Genomic DNA, 6000 nt, shown 5'->3' with positions numbered 1-6000 from the left:
TCCTGCTGATGGAAGTCTTCAGGGGCACTTCTGGGCTACTGCTTCGCCCTCCTGAGCAGCTCTCCTCAGCTCTTCTAAGCCCCGCCCTTCTCTCTCTCCCGGAGGTGCTTCCCTCATGCTGAGCGTGCAGCTCCTTTTGTATGCTCCAGGACTCCACCCCTGAAGTCTTCCAGACCTGAGTGTTGCAGTCTTCAATCAGGTCCACAGCAGGGGTGCGCGGGGGGGGGGGGGGGGGGGGAGGGGACAACTCCTCTCTCCCCCCCCCCTCAGGAAAGGGGCGTGACTGAACTCCTCTGGCTGCCTCCTGATTGGGGGATGAGTTCAACCAATCAAAACAGCAAGATTTCAAGCCTGGGACTCAACCCAAGCTCCAAAACGCAAGCCTGCTACAACATTAATATTCTAGGATGCCTGTAGACATTTGGAAATGCTACTCCGATGCATTGTAATTACAGCACATTGGAGCAGGCTTGATTAATTGAGTCTGCTGGAGTAATTATAGGCCAGTAATTCTGGCAAGTAATAGTAGACCAGCCAGTCTCACCTCCATCCTTGGAAAGTTCTTTGAAAATATTATGAAGGATCATATTTGTGGAAGTCCAGCGGGAAAAACAATGCAACAGGGCAACCAGCATGTATTCATAGCAGGTAGATCATGCCTGACCAATCTGGTTTCATTTTATGACAGGGTCACAAAACGCTTAGACGCAGGAGTAGAGTGGATGTCATTTTCTTGGATTTTAGGAAGGCCTTCGATACGGTATCTCATCCTATTCTCACAAATAAATTAAAAGGCTGTGACACAGATGTTTACACAGTCCAATGGGTGGCAAATTGGCTTAGCAGTTGCACACAGGAGAGTGGTAATAGACAGGTCAGTATCGAACTGGAAGGATGTGGGTAGTGGGGTCCCGCAGGGTTCGGTCCTTGGACCTGTACTCTTCAATGTCTTCATCAGTGACTTGGATGTGGGTGTGAAGTGTACTCTGTCCAAGTTTGAGGACGATAATAAATTGTGGTGTGAAGTGCACAATCCAGAGGGTAGGGAACAATTGCAGACCCCTTTGATATCATTAGCTGGCCCTGGGATTCTGCCCTACGGTCTTTTCCTTTTGAAGCGAAGAGTGTTTTCCTTTGTTTCACAGCAAGCTGTCAGCTGAGAAACCTGATGCGTTCCCATTATGATTCTCGGTGGGGGGGGAAGTTTTCCCCTCTCCCTTTTACATTTCAGAACATAAGTTTTAATAAATAAACAAAACTGGTTTCCTGCTTGTTTGTCGAGTAACGCGGTGTTTGCCGCAACAGGCTGTAAGATACTGGGAAAGACTCTCTTAGCTCACTAGGAGAGGTGCAAGCACGGCAACCCGGGCCTTGTCGGCTAAGAGAGAGCTGCAGGGTTTTCTTAGTAACCTGAACTCTGTTACACTACTAGCTGATTAACGCTAATAATGATTTTGGCACATCCTTTTCCAAAATCCTCAAGGGCTTGTTGGAAAAATATCCCAAAGCCATAAAACCAAGGCCAGCTTCAACCAAGTAAGGTATTCCTCCCTGTTAGAAAGTGCAGGGGGCTTCAAACCCACTGCAAAAGACTTGGACTAGCTAAGGAGAGTGGAAGTCTGTGATTCAGTAGCATCTCATCATACCACCAGTCTCTGCACATCACGGTAAGGGTAGCCAAAATTTGGAATGGGCTCCCAAGGGAGGTGGTGCTCTCCCCTACCTTGGGGGTCTTTAAGGGAAGGCTGAATAGGCATCTGGCTGGGGTCGTCTGCCCCCAGCGCCTTTCCTGCCTAGGCAGGGGGTCGGACTCGATGATCTGTTGAGGTCCCTTCTGACCATAGTATCTATTAATCTGTATGCTAATTAGCATGCTCCAGCAGCCTCCGCCTTTCATGTATTCAGCAGCTCCATGCTTCAATGCTTCAAACTAGTTAAAGCACCCCCTCCATCTTTTTGAAGCACAGGATGCTGAATATATGAGATGCTGTAAGCTTCCATCTTATTAAAGCCCCCTCCCCCACCGCCACCTCCAGAACAAATGTAAAGATGCCACTAGTGGTTAGAGACAGAGTTTTGGTACCCAGGTCCCTTGCCTGAGCCGGGTTGGGTTCCAATGCAGAATTTGCAGATGAGTGCTGTAAACACGAGGCTATAAATCAGCCTGGGTGAGTGCGCCCCCTATCCCCCTACCCCTCAGAAAATGGCAGCTCTTAGCTCTCACTCATTTTTTACTACATAAAAATAATAGAGCATTTTTTTTGTTGCACAGAACTCAGAAAGACTACAACTATGGATTTCTATTTGAAATCTCTGGGTTTATCTTGGGAATCATATTTGCAAACCCAACATGCTAACCTTGTGTGGCATCCCATGACACCATTGACAGGATCTCAGGGCACCCCAAGATGGTGTGGCACTCTGGTTAAGAATTACTAGAGTACATATATTCTTCTGTAAGTAGGTCCTAGTCACCCACCCTTCCTTTTGGTCTCTTTGTGGTATTAGGTAATATAATGCAGTTCCAGTTTGAATATTGTTTTTCCATGTTTAGAAATCTTCTACCATGTTCTTTGTTGTTGTTTTCCTTGTCCTTAGGAAATACTATTTACAGTCAATATACTGTCAGGAAACATTTTTTATGCTGAGCTCTAGGTGTTCAGTAATTAAGCTATTACAATGCTGTGGCTGTGTAAAGCATAAAATTCCCTCTCTATTTTTATCACTGAATAATTACAAAATAAATACATAAAAGCTGCTGGTAATTAAAGTAACTTGCTTTGCAGTTCATTGTAACTTTGGAAATCTCTTGTTATGACCATACACGAAAGGGCAATAATTTTGTTGCCATGTGAGATTTACTTCACAAAGATTGTGTGGCTGTTTAAAGGAATCCGTTTACAGTTGAGGATCACCCATCATCTTCACTATTTTGGAAACAGGAGCAACTGATTAGTTTGATCAAACAAATAGTTTGTGACCAAGATAACTGAAATAGTATCAGCAAAGTATAAGTGAAAGTACCTCATGTTGCATTACTACCAGTACTTTTTTCTTCTTCTTCCTTCACTTATCCTCTCTAAAGGGGATCGCTGTTGTGGATCCTGGCTCTCTACTGGCTTTGGTCATACATATCTTCTTCTTCCAACTCCTTGTCTCTCATATCCCTCTCCACTATATCTCATGTTCAGTCTTCCTTTTCCCCTTCTCCCTAGTAGTACCACGCTGGTAACTTCTTTTCCTACATATTCTTCCAGGCTTCTTTGAACATGCCCATACCATGCCAGATTTCTCTCCTGTACTTTCCTAGATGCTTCTACTGTCTCTAGTGGGTTATGGAATAGAGAAAATCCCACCCAATTTACTGATTCGTTTTGATGCACTGGCTGGGGGAGTAGTTAGTTGATTGCACGATTTCACAATGATTACACACTTAATTTATACAACACAATTTTATTTTAAAATTCTTTGCTACGCATATAACACTGCTTGGCTTTAAGAAATACCACAAACATCAAGAACGCAATAATTACATATATCAGAAACAATGCTCCGAATGCACTTCCTTCCCAAACAATGCTATAAGAATTAGTATTACAAAAACAACTATAATTACAACTAAAAGTTAAATTTGAATCAATACTATTATTTTTCATATTATACTTACAATCCTAGAATTCCGAGAAGCCAAACACCTAAATATGGTTTCATTCCTCAGTAGTACAATTTAATGGGTTGGCTTCAGTAGTACAGTTCAATGGGTTCGCCTCAGCAATATGATTCAATGGGCTGGCCTCAGCAATGATAGGACTAAGTCCCCTTCCTTCCGTCCCTTTCGGGCGCTCCGCGGCTTCAGCGTGAACTAAGAGATTCGTGTTCATGGAGAGGGTGGTTCAGGTGATCAGTCTGATCCAGCCTACACTTGCGATTCTTCCTTCGTTGTTCTGCAAGTATAGTCACCTCCAAATTGGGGCAGTAGGTTACAGTTTTTATTGAGTGAGTTGCCGTCCTGGGCCACTCCTACCCAAACCTGTCATTACTCCCAAATTTGGGCTCGGATCTTACTTTACAGATTCTTTTGCTTGGTAATTAGTTTCTTTTGTTGATCATTTTAATTACTTTGGGGAACTTCCATACCACTGCAAGTGACCTTTTCTTTCCAGTCTTGTCAAAAGGCCCTAGGGTTTGAGCTCTCAGAAATCAGGATATTTGCTTAAGGGTCATTGTTAGGTTCTCTTTGTTAAAGACCTCTAAAGATAAAATTCAAGAGTTAAGACTTTGAGCAAAGTCTGGATCTTTCGCACGTAGTCCAAAACAATGACCTAGATAAGGAGATAAATCTTGTCTTCTTCCTGAAACTGGCTAATGGGCAACTATTACAAACATTCAAACTATTTCATTCAATATGACATCTACTACCTTCAGCAGTCCTCTGATGTAAGTATTGCTCAATTTACCCCTCATCTCTGTCACATTCAGCCTCCTTTCTTTAGTTTTCTTCAGGGGGCTCTGTACAATAGTGCTGGACACACACGTCTTGTAGATTGTCACCTTCAACTTCACTGATACTCTCCTGTCGCATAATATTCTTGTTGCCAATTTCCAGTTCGTCCACCCTGCTGTTATTCAATGATTCAACTCTTCATTTAACTCTTCATTCCACTGAATGGCTGACCCCAGATACTTGAACACGTTTCTCATCGATTATCACATTTCCAACATCAGGTATCTCGGAGAAACCACAATGCATATATTCCATTTTGGAACACCATTGCTTTTGTTTTAAAATGATAAATTTTAGTTTGTAATAATGTCTTCTCTTATTTGTAGTAATGCCACACTGACTCAGCATATTCATATATATTTTCAATGACAAGATTTTGGCCTACCCCCTATGCCTATGCTATTTATTTACTTTGTTAAAAAGACAAGCAACATAGATTCTTCACACACACACACACACTATAATATTTTCTTAGTTTCATAGTTTCTAGGGGCGGAAGGGACCTGGGCAGATCATCTAGTCCGACCCCTTGCCATGGCAGGAAAGAGTACTGGGGGTCAAACGACCCCAGCAAGATGGTCATCTAACCTCCTCTTAAAACCCCCCAGGGTGGGAGCCTGCACCACCTCACTTGGAAGCTGGTTCCAGACCCTAGCCGCCCTGACCGTGAAGTAGCGCCTCCTGATGTCCAACTTAAACCTTCCCTCCGCCAGCTTGTGACCGTTGTTCCTGGTCACTCCTGGTGGCGCTCGGGGGAACAGGGACTCCCCCAGTGCCTGTTGATCCCCCCTGACTAGTTTATAGCAGGCCACAAGATCCCCCCTCAGCCTTCTCTTCTGGAGGCTGAACAGGTTCAGGTCCCATAACCTTTCCTCATAGGACCTGCCCTGCTGTCCCCTGATCATGCGAGTGGCCCTCCTCTGGACCCTCTCGATGCTGTCCACATCCCTCTTAAAGTGCGGCTCCCAGAACTGGACGCAGTACTCCAGCTGCGGCCTGACCAGTGCCGCATAGAGGGGGAGGATCACCTCCTTGGTCCTGCTTGAAATGCATCTGTGGATGCACGACAAGGTACAGTTGGCCTTCCTAGCCGCCTCCCCACACTGCCTAGCCATGTTCATCTTTGAGTCAATAATGACTCCAAGATCTTTTTCCACCTCCGTGCTGACAAGAGGGGAGTTCCCCAGCCTGTAGGTATGGTGCCGGTTGTTCCTCCCCAGGTGCATCACCTTGCACTTGTCTGTGTTGAACCCCATCCTGTTCTCCTCCGCCCATCCTTGTAACCTGTCAAGGTCTGACTGTAGCCTGTTGTTCCCTTCTATTGTGCCCACATCCCCCCACATCTTGGTATCATCAGCAAATTCTTACTACATCTGAGATTATTACAAAAGTTGTTATGCATATCCACACTTGTTTTTGCTGATAAGAGTTTTATTGCGTTGTAATAATAAAGGCATTGAGGAACAGCTTGGTTAAGCCTTGAAAGCTTTCTGAGC

The sequence above is a fragment of the Alligator sinensis genome, unplaced genomic scaffold, assembly GCF_000455745.1.
Source record: "Alligator sinensis unplaced genomic scaffold, ASM45574v1 scaffold290_1, whole genome shotgun sequence".
In the NCBI taxonomy this organism is placed as follows: Eukaryota; Metazoa; Chordata; order Crocodylia; family Alligatoridae; genus Alligator; species Alligator sinensis.
The sequence above is the reverse complement of the archived record's forward strand: the minus strand, read 5'-3'. Positions refer to the sequence as shown.